Source organism: Megalops cyprinoides, chromosome 19 (assembly GCF_013368585.1).
Source record: "Megalops cyprinoides isolate fMegCyp1 chromosome 19, fMegCyp1.pri, whole genome shotgun sequence".
Classification (NCBI taxonomy): Eukaryota; Metazoa; Chordata; class Actinopteri; order Elopiformes; family Megalopidae; genus Megalops; species Megalops cyprinoides.
In genome coordinates, this window is record NC_050601.1 from 1,393,940 (window position 1) to 1,411,552 (window position 17,613).

The following is a 17,613-nucleotide window of genomic DNA, read 5'->3' on the forward strand; positions in this document are numbered from 1 at the left end:
TGTTTTCAGCCAAACCCTCCTTTAAAAAAAACTGCAGTGCTGCAGAGGAAAAAAAATCACTCAGCACTGGGTCACACTGTGAGTGCCATCCATCCAGCTGAAAGAGGCTTGGATGGTTGAGTCTTTGGAGTTGCAAGAAAGTTTTCAAATGGCAGGAAAATATTCTGATAACCTGCAAGTCAGCAAATGATAGCAGCAAAATGAGTCTTGAAAAATTGAAGCTGAAGATGCATTTACTCCTTCATGCTGCTGAGTCTTTTTGGCTTGAGTTATTCTTGGCTGCACTCAGGTAACCTAAGCCCATCAGTCACGCACACACACGCACGCACGCACGCACACACATTTGCACACACATACGTATGTACACACACACACATACACACATACATGCACATCTGCACACAAGTACATTTGTACACACAGACACACACACACACACGCACACAGAGCCAGATGTTGTGAGGGCTGGGGGCAGGATGCGACAGGAAGCATAATAATTTTGTATGTTTAAGGTTCTAACCAGCTGCGAGAGCACCAGCATGGCCTTCATTCTGCTGAAGTCATTCAGACGACCTCAGCCCACTCAACACAACACAACACGAGGAGGCATTTCACAGCGTGGTTAGCGCCTTCCAGCACTGATTAAGCCCTGAGGAAGCAGGGACACGGGCTGACGCTCGGCTGTGGATGATGTCTGTCTGGCACATTTTCACTGCGCTCGGTATGATTTCAGCCCAAATCTGAATGAGCTGCGATATGCGTGCGGCTGTCTTAGCGGGAAACACGTTACTGAATCACAGAGCAACGGTTCACAGCCAGGCCTCGTTAAAGCCTGCAACTAAATCCACTGCGCACTGAAAAAGATTCTGAACGTCCACTAATGTGGAAGGAAAGCATTCAGACACACTCCTGCTGGGTGTGTGTTGTTTGCTAAATCGACGTGGCAGAAGAATCCGTGGTACATCATGAATATCTGCGTGGACAGGGGATGCCCTCACCATGGCAACTGTCATGCTGTACCGCGGGTTCTCATGCCATATCACTTCTAGCAGACGGACCTGCACCAGTAACTTAAGGGTAGTTACCAAAAGAGACCAAAGTGAACAATGAGCTGTACTGATTACATGAACCATCATTTAGCCAGTGAATGTAGTTACCTGGCAGGCTAAGTCTTGCTGTAGCACTGTTCCTGCCAGAGTTAACAAGCTGGCATTTGAGAAATCTTTTTTATTTGACATTAATGTTACTTTTATCGTTTATTTAACATATGTTATCAAGAGCCCAGCTGCTGTCTAACTACAAGAAGGCCTTGCTTCTCCTTGTTAGCCATTAATTTGTGCATTCCCATTCACAGTACAACTAAAGAGATAAGAGCCCATGTCCTGAAAACCAGTCAGTCTGTTTTTCAGAGGTGCCCCGGAGGGTACACTTTGTTTTGTCCACATCCATTGCTAATGCTACTCCGCTGTGATCTGCACTCAGGTGACTACACTGCAAGCCCTCTTCTCTCTGCTTTATGGCCTTTATTGTGCTGCAGATGCAGTGATGGGTGCAGTAGAGAAGGCATGTAAATGAATGCTAACGAATGCACAACATTATTAAAACAATGTACAAACATTCCATTTCCCCACGATATGTCAGGGAATATCGTCACGGCTGGAACACAAACTGACCAGTAGGAAGAATGGATCGGAAATAACTGCTCTATAATGCATGTTATGGACACAGCTTGCAGCCTGATATATATTGTCCAACATTTTGTTTCCTGATGGGGCACTGGGATCACATCGAATGACATATACGTGGCGTTTGGTAAATGGGTGAAGTACTTCTTTGTAAATGTATGACACAGTGCTCTGTAAATGTGTGATGTGGTGTGAGATCATGAAGAATATGGTTCACGAGCATTTCATGTTCTCTTTTTCAAAAAATTAATCTTGAGCTTGCCTTTTTACGAGAAGCTTCCCTGAAGGTGACATCGCGGCCAGGCAATTTCGGATCGGTTCTATCCCGGATGCAGTGTTCTGCTCTGTTCTTTCAGGAGTTTGTTTGCGAGGCAACACAAGAGGTTCACGGATGTTGTAGTCCAGTCAGTCACACAAGCCACAAAGCTGTGTGAGCAAGCCCAGAAACAGACGTGGAACTGTTCACAGGACCCCCCCCCTCCCAAAACACCCCGCCAGCACTCGTTAGCGTCACCATGTAGAGCACACTTTCGTTCAAACGGACGAAGCTGTGAGCGTCTCTGACAGCAGAGACCTTCCCTGGGTTTTTCCTTCCCGGGGCAAATGAAGTGTGTTTGACACACAGTGCACAGTGATGAAGACAGCTGCTCCAACCCCCCAGGGCAAGTTCATCGCAGGGAGGAAGAGAGGGCTGTCACAGAGCCTCGCAGCAGGGTTGGACTGACTGCACGCTCTCCTGGCCACTCAGAGGATCACTCTCTGGGTCCAACTGCAAATGATGGGTGCAATCCCCCCCCCCCACCCCCCCACCCCAAAAAGCGACTGCAGAACTTTATTCGCCTTTCTCACACACATGAACATTCTTGTTTTTGCTAGACTGTGTGATTTGTTTTGTCCAGCTGTGTTCAGAGGCAAATCGCTGCTGCCTTTTCCACCCGGGGGCAGTCACAAATTGCCCTCTGTCTGGTGAAGCCACATGAGATTGTCACTCCGTGTCAGTTTTTTTAGGCTCACACATTCTGGGGTGCAGACGGACAAAGCAGTTCACTCAGTTAAGCAGAAAAAAAACTGGCGCGCCTCTCCCTCAAAAGGGACGGCCAGCTCAGCTCCAGGATCTTTTAAACACCACTGGGGAGCTCTTCATATCTGCTGTCAGGTGCTCGTTCGCTCTGGATTTTTTTTGTTTTGTTTTAAACTGCAATGGGAAAGGAAGTGAAGCCTTTTCATTTCTCTTCAGGCTCAGACAAGGTCCGAGAATACAGCCATGCGGCACGCCTGTCTGATTTCCGCTAAGATGCTGAACGCAGATCATCATTTCCAGGCTGATGGACAGTGTCTACCGCCAATGAAACTGGAAAGCAGACACAGATGCTTTCTTCATGGGCGGCAGGGGCAATACCAAATCTGGAAACCTTGCTTCCTGCACCCTTACTGACGGCTGAACTCCAAAAACCTCAGGTCAACCCAATCTTTCTAAATGTAGTTATGAGTTCTGAGAGCGCTGTTCAGTGGAGGAAACACCTTCCTCTTTGCCAGCACAGAGCGGAGAGGGTAGCTTTAATGGCCTTAACACCCAGCAGAGTCCCTGAGAGAGAGACACAGGTGATGTGTTTTTCACAGGTGGGTGACATGCAGTGCTTGGGGAGGTGTCAGTTAAAGGGGATGCCTCATGCCCTGTGCGTGTGGGGGATATTTAATAAGCTCACTGCTAATCCCTTTAAACAGAGCGCACATCAGGAAAGGGAGATAACAGGCTATAAAACTGAGGCTGGCAGAGAAGGGAAATCAATACTGATTCCATTAGCATTGAATAAACACTTCCCCACACACAAACACTGCCTACCACACACACACACACACTCACACATACACACTCACACACACGCACACACACACGCACACACACACACACACACGCACTCACACACACACACACACACACACACACTCACACACACACACACGCCTCACCTTTTCCCAGAGTTCATAAAGTTCATAGTCATTTCTTGTGCCAGTTCCACCCCCTTCAGCAGTGTATGTTTAGAAACAGAAACGCCACAATGAGATCTAATCTGATGCCCAAGGTCTGCATGAAACTCCCAGCGATTTTAACGCTGTGAAGGGACTCACTCATCCAGGAGAAAAAAATGAATAATATCAATAAAGTATCTGGTATTTTATTAAACTCCCTGAGGCCGTCCTTTGTGAATATTGGTAAGGAAAAGTATATAATGACCTCATCAATTAGTAATTAGTGATTTCAGCGCACGTTATTTGAGTTATTGAACATTCAGACCCATCCGTAACACATCCGTAACTTCCACTTTCACCAGTTTCCTGTTCACAGTATACAGTTTGTAATGGTGAAGAACCAGACTTGTGTGTAAAACAATGGTGTCCTGCCAGCGGCTCCAAGCCTGCTACTGTCTGGGGACAGACGAGTCCCCGCCTCCACACTGACGAGTCCCCGCCTCCACACAGACGAGCCCCCGCCTCCACACAGACGAGTCCCCGCCTCCACACAGACGAGTCCCCGCCTCCACACCGACGAGTCCCCGCCTCCACACAGACGAGTCCCCGCCTCCACACAGACGAGTCCCCGCCTCCACACAGACGAGTGCCCGCCTCCACACTGCCTCCTTCATTGCGCAGTGCAGCCTCACTCTCCCCTGCCAGAGGCATCCCTGCTGTTGCAGAGCTTTCTGCTACCTTTACACCTCATCGAGGACCGTGCTGGTGCCCCCTGGAGTCAGTAGACATCACAAAGTCTTGACACAGGACTGTAACGTCTAAAATAAAAGAGACATTCTTCACGGCAACACTGTAACACTACACCACGATAACTGCTATAAAAAAAGAAAAGAAAGAAAGAAAGAATGTTGAAAGGAGAAAGCTGTAATTCATCATGGCGGGAGTGGCCGTAAATCACCTTGGTGATGGCAGGGGTAAGTCACACTGATAAGGGGCCGAGAGGATGAGACGAGCACCTGGGGCCCGGGGGGGTGGGGGGGTGGCGGCAGGGTCGGCGCTGCAAGCATATCACCCCTGCAGCATCTCCCGAGCAGGAACGTGGAGCCGCTCTATTCATGCACAGCACTATTCTTAGCCTCTGCGGGGCGCACTGCGAGTCCGAGACCCGGAGTGACCCTGAGGCAGCGTGGGCCGCCTGGCACAGGGTCCCCCCAGGACACAGCAATCACCCAACGCCCCCCCCCCCCCCCCCCCCCCACTGTCACCCGGGAGACCCACAGCACCCACAAACACAACACAGAGTCACCCCTCCTCACCCTCCCCCACCAGGACAGGCCGTCGACACTGACAGGCCTTTTTCACCGGCTTTAGACAACAGTGCAGAATTAGAATAACACAGCAGTAGGATACTCAGGATACATACAGCCCACTGTAGGCAGTGGTGTCCCCTGTATTCACTGCACCCCCATTTTCAGCACACCCACCTCATTCTTTCGGCTGTAATCGCTGAGATTGGTGTGATTTCTGTGCCGTCTCTCTGCCATGTCAGAACACCTCCACAGGCCTGCCCCCAGAGACGTGTAATCACACGCATTTAACCCCCCAACAACCCCCACCCTCATCACCACACACACACACACACACACAAAACCACCCACGCTCATACACACTCACACACACACACACACACACACACACACACACACACACACACACACACACACACACACACACACACACACACACACACACACACTCTCTCTCTCTCTCTCTCTCTCTCTCTCGCAAACAGGCCCACTGTGAGACTGTCAGACAGAGATACAGTGGCATATCAATATTTTCCCAAATCTACACCCTTTTAGGGCATGCACGTCCTACACTGCTGATAAGCTGTCTCCCAGGGGGGAGATATCATCAGCACGATTTTCTGTGGGAGAACAGGGGCAGCTCTGGTCCTGCCTGCTGCCTATGGCACCGCACAGCTCCACGATAACACCGCTCAGAGAGCCCTGCTGTGGGACAGCCTCCACAGGGCACAGGGGTGTGGAACGGGGGGGACACAGGGGTGCAAAGATTTCCAGACACAGGTCAAAGCGTGCCCCATACTAAACCAGTTATTTTGTCTGAAACACAGCTCCTTCCTTAATGACATTGTCCCAGAGTGCTTTACAAAGCACATTCTGCTTATTTCTAAGTGTAATAATAATACATCAAGCATTGTTTAACAGCGACATACTGAATGGCTTGGGAAATTTTGCCTCATATTTTCTGAGCTTTAAAAAGTATTTCCCCAGAGGGCTGCAGTGGTGTTAATCGTGGTGTGGTGCCCTGGTCTTGTACCTCTCCACTGACACGCTCACAAATGCAGCGGGGGCAGAAATCATGCTGACTACACTTACTCATCACACGCTTACAGAGTCAAACTCAACTGCCAAGTCATCTACGGGAAAGCTCCATTCAAAATTTCGGAAACCCTTCGCTGTCTAAAACAGCGCTGTGACATTCTCCTTTAAAAAATGGCTTGGGGATGTTGCCGTTGATGTTGATTTGATTGAGCCCAGGAAACAGTCAGCCAATAACCTAACAGCCAGCAACCTAGGCATCACACCATCATTCACTGTCCTCTCCTCTTGTGATGGGCACTATTTTACTGAACTGAATCACTCTGTTCACTGAGTCACTGACTCGTTCAGTAACCCTTCCCAGTATCAAAAAATGCAATAAATAATTTGTTGATGCTTAATATCTTTGACATTATGTGTGAATTGTTAAATCATATTTTTTACGTGTATCTGTTTATTTTTCAGTGATGTCACTTGAGCGCTTTCTGCAACTTAAAAAATAGGGGGAAGGGGGCGGAATTCATTCAAAAAGATTTTTTTGTTCGTGAACAGTGCAACACTACCATGAAGCCTTACAGAGAAGCCTGTGACAGGTCAATATAAACAGGAAGGACAGGAGCTGCAACCAGGAAGTGCCACTGATGTTGGAGGAATCTGAACTCACTGGAACTCCGCTCACTTGCCAGGTTTTGTTTTTAACATGACAGGAGAAGAGACAAAAGCTGCTGGTGTTTTTTTTTTTCCCTGGGTTGCGACACCCGGGGAGCAGGTTCAGGCTGCGCCAGGCTCGCGGGGGCATGACGGGCCTGAGATCGCCCACGTTATTTATTTCCTCACCCCAACAGGCGCCCGTTTCCCGGGTGACTAACATTCCGCACATTTTTGCATATCACCCTTTTCTGCGGACGGATATTTACGGCTGAGCACCCCGCTCCGGGCTGCACAAGGAGCATTCAGGTTGCGAGCCCTGGACGGCCTGCAGCATGATTAAAATATTGCCTGTTTGTTCAGAGACTGCACACGGGCAGACTTCTCCACAGTCATTGACAAGGGAAACTGTGCTGAGCTCAGGATGTGGAGAGGAAGTGCAATGGTGCACAGGCGCACAGATAAGCAGGGCTAGGGGCGACACCCTTGCACCGCGACAGATATCGTACATGTGGTATTGCGCTTGAATTACTGATGTGGGTCCGATATCGGAGTGGGTGCTTTGCGTCATTCTCAGTGCTGCACTGGAAAATGTCAGCCCATTAAACGCATATTTTTGAAAGGGAGTTTGACAGTATGATGCCATAGAACCAATCAACAGCAGAGTGGCATTATGATGCTTTCCGCCCTGTGCGCTCACGGAACGTTCCTGCCTCAAACCCTGTGATTGACAGATCTGGCCCTTCAGCAAAACGCCGCCCAATAAACTTCTGCTAACCTCAGAAGAGATGTGGGTGGGTTTGACATTTCCCTTACCAAAAACAAGATGCTGGAACTGCTGCTGTTTGAAGCCTCAGGGTACACAGAGCTCTCTGCATGGCTTTCTGTGGGACAATCACATCAATGTGAACACGTTATGTTACAGATACAATGTCTCAGTGCACTGACCCTACACTGTCCTCACAATCTCAGGACACTGACCCCCAGTATCCCCACAATCTCAGTGCACTAGCCCACAGTCTCAGTGCACTAACCCCACAATCTCACTACACTAACCCCACTATGTCCTCACAATCTCAGGACACTGACCCCACAATCTCACTACAGTAACCCCACACGGTCCTCACAATCTCATTACACTAACTTCTATCTTCTCTGTGTCTCAGTAGTACTCATTTCTTCCTGTTTTACTGAGCATGTGTGTGTTTGTGTGTGTGTGTGTGTGTGTTTGTGTGTGCATATTCACGGATGCATAGGAATGCAATAGGAGTGCACACGCATACATACACACATACATATGTGTGTTTTGTCCTTGATACAGGGAGGGTGTGTATGCTGAATCACTAGCACTACAGTCAGCTGGGGATTGAGGTTTAGCCTTTCACCCATTATATGCAAGTCACACACAAGCACAAATACACACACACACCTCAGACACAGAGAGAAGGAGTCGCTGAGTTTTTGTAAGATTCTACCTGCATGTGTAGGACAGAGAGAGCTTGGGGAGAATCAGAGAAGAAGTGAAAGGAGATCAAGGAGACAGGGAAGAGGAAGGAGAGGTTTCCAGTGAAATCGGCATGACCCGTCTCTTCAGAGGGATGTGTGGGATCCAGACCTCTGGCAGATAGGAAGAGAGTGAGTAAGCCCTGTTTCTTCAGATCAGAGTGTCAGAGCGCTTCTCTCCGAGGCTCACAGATTAAACACAGCTGCTGCTTCCCTGCACAGCACCGCTCAGAGTGAGTAAAATACTGCACGGCAAACAGCGAGAGAGCGGGGGGGAAAGGCAGAGGATGAGGAGGGAGAGAGAAAAGCAGAAAGACAAAAAGAAATGGAGAACAAGAAAGAGGGGGAGAGAAAGAGAGAGAGTGCTCATTTTTCACTGATTTATATTCCCTTCAATCCTTCTCATAATTGTAAATGATTTTACTGCAAGTTAATGTGCTCCTGCCGTACTTTTGCCCTTTTGGTTGGAAATGCAGACGCTTTGCCAACACAAACACGCAGTTGACACAGCAATAAAGCAAGCTGAAACTGAAACTGAGCTCAAGAGAGACAGGGGAAGCGAGACTGAGGGTAACGGGCAAGGCAGGGAATCAGGGAGATGGGGGAAAAGAGAGGAAGAGAGGGGACTCTGTGTGAGAGAGAGAGAGAGGAGAGTAAAAGGGGGGAATGAGAGACGGGGGAGAGGAGGCAGGGTTAGTAGAAAGCTAATTAAGAGACATTGCTCACCCCTCTACATGAACCGTGCAGATAAATCTCCACATTCCCAGAGCGTCTGGTTAGTCTCATCGAACTGACCCTAGTCCAGTCTCCCAGGCACAGACATCCCAGCCAGCCCTGTGCGCCTGGCTCTCAGGGGCCTACAGGCCATAACCAAACCAACACCCCCAGCAACACCTCGCCTGCCTGCACCCCCCCCCCCCCCATGGCTAACAGACACCTGCTCTGGCAGGTGCCCTGAGTACGATTTGGCTGACTGATTGGCTAATTCGGCTGGATCCCGGTGGGAGTCAGGCCGACACCTGCTCAGCGGCTCGGCAGCATACCGCCACAGTGGGAGCAGAGCTCCCTAACAGAGGCTTGTGTGTTTTGAGTCTGGGGTCAGAGGTCAGAGGTCAGGGATTGCCACTGCATCCAGGGTTTGCTACTGCCCTGTGGGGGCCTGTGGAATATCATTCCTCGGGTCCCCTCCTCCACCCCGACGCCAGCTTAAAGCCGCTTCTTTCATTGGCTGATTTTCTCACTGTAAAAATGAACATTCCTGCATTCCATAGAGCATCCTGTACGTTATTCAATGAGGTGCCAATGACTCTGTCTACTGGTGTACTGTTTGACCACCTTTTACAAGAAAGTGACAGGCTTAATAGGCCTTGTGTTTGCTTCAGTCGTCATACCTTCTTGCTTTGCATTTATCATTTTAACATTAAGCTGAGGTCACACTGTCTCTCCAGCACACTGTGGAAAATCTTTCTTATCGTGTCGTATTCGTGGGCGCAGGTCCGCGATCGCTCTGCCTGTCGGTGTTTTGTTTTGCATCATTGTACCCGTGTCCATACCGCTGTCTACATGCGCCAGCGTGCTGACAGCGAAGCGGCGGACCGCAGCCACACCCTCCATCGTGTTTGGGAGACCGGCTTCGCCTCAGCCTTTCACTCTGCCGCAGCACCGACACTGAACGTGTCCTAAACCAGGGGGCATCTGCGCAGCAGACCAGCGAAAGTGAGGAGGGGGACGGCGGTGCCGGCGCACCAGCAGCCCCGACAATTCGGCTTACCGCCGGTCCCTCTGGGGGCGAGACGTTCAGCCGACAGTGTTCGTTTTTTTTTTTTGTTTAAAAAAGCGTTTTAAATGTGGACTGTCATGACAAGTCACGACACATCCCTTTACAAGAGGGTAAGGGCTCCGCTGGCTCTGTGTCTTTGGCGGAGATCTCGCGCAGATCGGTTTTGAGGGGGCGCGCATCGGCGTTCCGTTGGAAACTCATTCATTCCATCAAGCCGTCGCCAGAGCGCGGCCGCCGTTCACGGCTCTCCACGGGCAGGGCGTACACGCCACGACTGGAGGGCCGTGGTCCACCTGCTGGCGACATCAGATCCAATTAAAATCACGATTAGCTATGTCTCATCACACTCTGGAGCCACTCGTTGGGACAAGTTATACAATTACAGCGCTGAAGAATAGGGGCATTTAGGGCAACGGCGCATTAATTACGACTAGCCTTGTCAAAACAACGTACACGTCCTAACAATGTGAGTGTTTTTGTAGCTCTTTTGGGAAGGTGGGAGCGCTGTTTCCTACATACTCAGTGCCGCATTCGTCTTTTGAAAAATATAAAAGGCTATTCATCCGCTGTGCTAGATCTGAACTCTCAGATTACAAGCGAATTTCTCGCTCGACAGGGCATTCCCGCCTGAACCAGCATCATCAAGCGCACACAGACACCGGGAACTGAGAGCGACACCGGCGTCCCGCGCCCTGTGCGCCAGATGCAGCGATAAAGTCGAATTACAGCCAAGTCATGACAGTGTCGAGTTTCATCTCCCCATGTCACGTAGTTCTTTATCTCGATGCATTATCAAGTATTCCATTAATGACTGCTGTAGAGATGTATAAATATGCAGCAGAGCTCAATTAATTTATTAATACGTAACAATAATATTTTTGTTGTTTGGTTTATCAACATGAATGCAGACATGGTTTATTTAGAACATTCATTTAAGGATTCATTCCGCCTCATTATATTTTATATGTGTGATGTATAATAAGTTGAACAGCCGTGTGGAAATGGTCATCAGTCGCACAGTATGTTTTAAAAATGTAATATAGTTTATTTTACAGTCTAATATGGTTCGAATAGGTAAATCTGCGATAAGGTAATTATAAAGGAATTCCATGATGATTATGATATTCATTTTGTCACGAGTAATCCATGCACAGAAAGTGCAAGATCCAGTTAGTTAAAACAGATGTGCAGTTCTGATGCATACATCTCCGATCTAATCGCAACAGCTGTCGCGCATTACAGTGACATCATTAGGCTAAACGGATGTAAAGTGGTGTTAAATGGCAGCTCCGTGGCGTGATATGAGATACTGCAGGTTCCTGCGCGCGCTGTGTGCTCGTTTTGATCGTGTACAGTTAGTAACACGGCTGCACACAGCCACTGATGTTCAGACCCCGATAAATGCGTGGAGCTTAATAAAGCAAATGGAGTACGGGACTGTGGGGCTCATTGCAACTACCAACGCTTCGGCAAATTGCTGGCCCTCCACCAAGGCCTTCCACACTGACGCTACTGTAGCTAGGCCTATAAAAAACCTGTTGTTGATTAGTTTTATTATGATTTGCGACTATTCTCAATAATAATAATAACAACAAAGCAAGCAGTAACCATATTATTATTATTATTATTATTATTATGCTTAAGTGGTTTCCAGTTTAGCTCGTGACTCGTGTGCACATGCTGTCAGCGCACTGACTTTCAGCCTAAATTCCGAACTACTGAAAATTGTTTAAGAAACAGCATCCACGTTTTGTCAGCGTGCTGTCAATGCGGTTTCTCTTCCACTTTTCTTCAAATTCGAGAATGTCGCGGTTTACATTAACTCTCCAAAAAAAAAGCGGCGTCCGGTGCACTCGTTTCTGCACAGCGCAAAAATGCGAAATGACATTACAGCGACCGACACAGCGCAAGCGACGTGACCACTTTGCTTTTCTGTGGGTGGAGGAAGTGCGAGTCTCCAGACGAGGTGTTTTTTCCACCCCATGTCTATATGGTGAGAGCAGCTACGCTACTGCTGATCTCAGAGCATACATCTGGAGTTTCCGTCGCGCAGTCTCTCGCTCCAAGCACCGTAAAGTTGAACCACAAACAGTACTCTAAGTTTATAGTCTACGTAAGAGCTTCATATCGCCGCTCCCTGGCGCTCTAGTCTGACTTGACAAGCTGTGTCAGAACTTCTTTAAGTGACAATTAGGCACGGACTGCGTGACGTTCACCTAAGTCTGTGATCAATCATAATGTATGACAACGTTTTGCAGAAATAGATCGCAGTCCAATCCGAGTTATATTAGTGGCTGTCCATTAGTGCATGTCCTGTCTCAGAAATGAACTTCCAAAAAGAAAAACCTCGCATAACGATCTTATTCTAACTTCTCTCTAATTTACCCAAAGCATTTCTTCGTCGTCGACATCTAAACATCTAAAATACGCATTTTTAATTTAACACTAACCAGACTTATTTTTCCACTTGTCAACAATGAATTACTAAAACTGGGCTACTTTTCACAGTATTTTTGCATTTATTGTAGTGCATGTCCTAAAGAAGATACCACACCTGCCTCTCAAGTAAGAGCAGACCAAGGGAAACGGAATAATTTAACAGCCCATACTTTCCAGCATTGTTTGATTCTCCAAAATTACACACCTCTCGCCCATCGGAATGCCCATTGACAGAAACTACAAATAGTTTTTTTTTTAATTATATGCATATTATATGCATTATAAAACAACATGTAATGAAATGCTCAATGTCCAAGTGTATTCATTAAGTGATTATCAACATACATATATAGAGAGAGCGTGAGACAGACAGAGAAGATGATAGTTAATATGACAAGTGTTTTTGATCGGATGTACATTTACAGATTTATATTAAATATTCATTCGTATTAATTAGCAGCTTTCATTCTCTTATGTACATTTCCCTTCATAACTAGGTCCTGGGCACCTCAATTCCCTCTTCAAAGAAATAAAAACCCATTTTTGTGCCCTGAATTTTCACCTCTATCCTCATTATTAGAGGACCCCATCAATCAGCACATCTAAGCCCGGTAATCCATTTGCGTACGAGAAAAGATGCTTTTTTTGCTTATTTTGTGACATGATTACATGCTCATTTACACCTTTCAGAGTATGAGGGTATGAGGACAACTAATGTCGGTTATATCAGTCATACCTACATTCGGAATCTGTAATATTTCAGCTGGTCCTCAGATAACGTTTAACTAGCCTACATACGCCTTTACCCGAGGGGCGACTTGAAATGGGAACTATCGCGCTCGTTTAAAATATGTCACTCATTTCCCAGCTGTAGAATCGCAACCGCAGATCGCCTCCCCGCGCGTCCGCGTTCACCGCTACCCATAAATTGCGAGCGTAATCCCCGTCAGTGAAACACGCGCAGGACTAGTGTCTGACTTGCAGTATAAATTCCAAACTGCTGAACTAATCGAACATGCTTTTTGAAATAGCACCCATGTTTCCATCAGTGTGCCTTCAACATGGTTTCTCTTCCACTGTTCCTCAAATGAAAAAGTGTTGCTGTTTATATTAATGCTCAACATAAATAGCGCCTGTTCATGCTTGACGAAGCGTAAACGAGTAACACGTGAATGTTCCTTGCAGAAAAGAAAAAGAGAAGATAGCATCTGTTAGTCAAATACGAGCACAGTGCAGAGTTTACGCAATAAACCAGGATTAAGAATAAACGAGGAGTAGGTAACCCGTGCGAGAGTAAATCGCCATCACTAGACTGAGAATTTTCGAATTAAATTCATCTAATAATTTATACGAACATTGGTTTACCATTAAACTTTGCATCTTAGGTAAAGCATACATGATCGTACCAGAAAGCCTACAAGTGATATATAAATATAAGCGCACAAGCACGTCTGTGGGACTCATATGAGAGTTTGACCTCGCGGGCATGGAACTGAAGTTTATATCAATGAGAGCAACGCGGATTTTTTTCCACAAGAGCTGCTAAAGGGCAGTCACTGCTAACTTGGATTAAACCTTAAAAGTTGCAGTCTGCCGTAAAAGTTTTGACAGTAAATTAGATTCAGAGTTATTTCCAAATTGCGTGCATCCAGCTAAAAATCTTGAAGACGCGCGCGCACACTCACACCCACACCCACACACACACACACTTTTTTTTTATTTAAATGATTTGAAAAAAACAGTACCTCGAAGGCATCCGACTGTATTTTCGTCTCCGATCCCCACGCCACAGGCGTTCATCTTCTAATGAACGGCATAAAGGCAGGTAATATCCGTACTATTAGGCTTCGCTCATAATCCAACTGGTGACAAAAATAACAAAGCAGGGACACTGTAATATGTGAGACTATCTATTATTATTACAGTGTTGGTGTTATTGTTATTTCCCTTAGACTGAGAGAAAACCGACCGCCGGTAAATTATGTTCCGAAGCAAACTGAATGTTGCTCAGCGCTAAGAAACGTCTCGTTGCTCCCGGGTGACGTCACTCGACAGCTCGGTAAACTGTAGCTGAAGCGAGCAGGAACCCCGGAGCGCGGCAGCGTGGCTGCTTTTATTACGCACAGTCACATTGCCATTCAGAAAATTAATGCTGTAGCGTTCGTCAATTTATGTGAAATCATCTCTACGATGCAGAACTTAGTAACCGCGTATTACCAAAGGACGCACCTGCGACCATCGTTGATAGTTAATTATTAGGGTGCAAACTTTGCGCAACATGTCCGCTGTTTGCTGCCGATGGCGCTGCCAGTTGTGCGCGCTGCTAAACCATTACGGATTACTTGTTACGATACACTTGCATAGAAAATCAGTATGTGAGGTTCGTGAGTTGGTTGCACTATAGTATCAGTTATCAGGTCAAAGCACGCCGTTTCCTGTATATAATTTGTCAAGGCTACGAGGAATGTGGGCCGGAAGCCAAACGCAAGAAGATATTTAGCTTCGGTCACTCTGCTGTCCGTGACGTAAATGTTGTGCACAGGGTGGAAGCCTTCAATTGTGTCCCATTGTCCTTCCGTGACCCGTTACATATTGTTCTAGGGAGCATTGTTTACTTTTTATTGAACTCAAATATAATAATATTGGACGTTTTGGAGTCGTGCTCCACCTTTGCGGTGCATTCGGCGTCTCAAAAAGGAGTAATAGAAAAAAATTAAGCAAAAATAGGACAATTTTAGTAGATAATCTAAATCCGCGTTTTTGCTCTCGTCAAAGTAATAGCCACTGAGACGGTGACAGCGAATACAACGGAAATGGGATCTGCAAATAAACACGCGGGCAGCGAGGCTTCTGTGTAGCACTGCTGATCGCTATAAAATTACATGAAATGAACTTGCTTCTAACTTACTGCTTTATTTACATTTTCAATCCCTTGTGATAAAATTTTTAAGAGGAAAAAATTTCATTTTCGTTTCATTTCCAAATTTGAGGATGTCGCGTGCGTTTCCCATTAAGGTCCAGACGGGTGTGAGGGGCTTCTGAGGGGCTCTTCTCTTCCCCTACGAAGAGGGAATCCCCGAGACACAAACAACAGGTAAAACAGGTAAATAAATCCTCGGTAGCCACGGATTCCATCTGACCAAAGCTGAGGTATCAATCCACTATGCATCACCATCTTAATCCATCGGTTAGCCAATGCACTAACTCAGTCGCAAACCCACTCTGCAACCCCTCATGCAAGATAACAGAGTATAGCCTAGGTGCCTGAGGCAAAACTAGGAGTGACATGACCAAGCAGAAGTGAATGACACACATATGCCAAAGCACCATAGCACAGGTGACAGATCCTGGCGCTCAGAGACAGACTGAACACGTCTGAACACGTCACAAACAAAGACAGGCCATCAGCCCCATCACAGACACACTGTAAATTCCATCACAGACACAGTCAGCTCCGTCACAGACAGGCCATCAGCTCCATCACAGACACACTGTCAGCTCCGTCACAGACAGGCCATCAGGCCCATCACAGACACAATGTGAGCTCCATCACAGACACACTGTCAGCTCCGTCACAGACAGGCCTGATCAGCTCCATCACAGACACACTGTGAGCTCCATCACAGACACACTGTCAGCTCCGTCACAGACAGGCCATCAGCTCCATCACAGACACACTGTGAGCTCCATCACAAGCAGACCATCAGCTCAATCGCTGACAAACCGTCAGTTTCATCACTGATGTCCTGCTGCCCTGAACTCAGACGGCAGTGAATGACACCAAGCCGCGACCTGCTGCCACCTCCCAGAGTCCGACCACCACGGGAGAGCGGAGCATCAGCCTCGCCCGGAGTGACAGCTGACGGACAGACGGAGGTGAGAGTGCAGAGCAGTGACCGCACGGGGCAGCATCACTGAAGCTTCTCCTCAGTGTGCTGCTTATTACAGGGCCGCTTCAGAGACGGGCTCCGCTCTCACACATCAGGCGGTTATGCCTGCAGCCGTAAGGGTGCCAGCTCCAAATACCGCTCTGCTGAAACATGAGGTTTCAAATTAATCTTTAAACAAAAGAGGCTCCACAAACCAAAGTAAACAAAAGCAGGACAAATGACTCAGCTTTGTGAGGTGAAGTATGTATGTGACAAGTTAATAAAAAAAAGTGTTAAAATGTATTCAATTTGTTTTCTTGCCCCTGAAGGAAAGGCTTAAACATCTTTTGCCTCCACTGTCTGGCCTCTGAACTTTGCCCTGAGCTGAGGTTCACTGGCTGTGTTGATATGCAGACGACCTGTATGCGCCAGTCATTCGGGTCTTGTGGTTAATAATGTCTAATGTTTTTCGCCGTATGATACGGCTCACTGATACTGGCATATGCTCACTTCTCCTTTGTACCTTGCAGGCGCAGGAGTGACTCTTTAAATACCACCGATTTGCAGGTTCGATTGCAAAAACCTTGCTTTTTTTGCACTGTTTTCGTTCCCCCCAGTCCTGGTGTCCTCCTCCTCTGTGATTCATTTACGAGACCAAACAGCACGCGGTGAAATGTCAGCGCTCCCCGACGGGGGTCATCCGTGCGGATTGCATTTCCGCGAATCTGACGGGTACCTGACAAAAAAAAAAAAAAACCCGTGACCACATGAGCGGCTGGCCCTGGTCCTCGGTCTGTGCCAGGATTCGGCAGTAAGTTTAGAGGACAATCTTTGCGCTTTAGAGGCGCGGTCGCGCGCGGTGTGGCCGGGTAATGCAGTAAGGCACGATGCATTACTCATTTAGCAATAACGATGTGATGTGTTCTTCTCCTTTTTTTGTGTCCACGAGGTACAAATCACAAAAAATCAGAATAAAACAATACACAAGGCACATATAAATAATATACGGGCACTGTGGGAGATCCCCGGGAGCCATTTAATTTGATTGCATTTCTTCATAACTCACTAATTGGTTTCAGGGACTAAAATTTATAATAATAATAATAAAAAACGTTTCTCCAGCAATATATTTCATTTTAAGATGTATAGTGCCCTTGGCTATTGGAATCCAGGCCACGTTTACCGCAATAGAAAACCAATTAGATCTTCTCTGTCAACGAGTTCGCATATACGCATCATTAAAACTATAAACATGAACAAAGCCATTCTGTAAAGGGATGGCAGGTCTAGCCTATGGAGATAACAATGGGCCTTCGTCGTGGGAGGTAATGTAACCGATGACCAGAACCACCCATCAGAATGAGCAGACTAAAGTG

The 17,613-nt window shown here is 47.2% G+C and overlaps 1 protein-coding gene across 1 annotated transcript in view; it reads right to left on the reverse strand.

The window, feature by feature from the left end:
- Positions 1-14,359, reverse strand: part of gcgra (glucagon receptor a) — a 50,379-nt gene extending 36,020 nt beyond the window's left edge. Inside the window, exon 1 of the mRNA XM_036552982.1 lies at positions 14,114-14,359. The gene's annotated coding sequence lies outside the window, so the exon portion shown is untranslated. The remainder of the gene's footprint in view (positions 1-14,113) is intronic.
- Between the last annotated feature and the right edge of the window lie 3,254 nt (positions 14,360-17,613).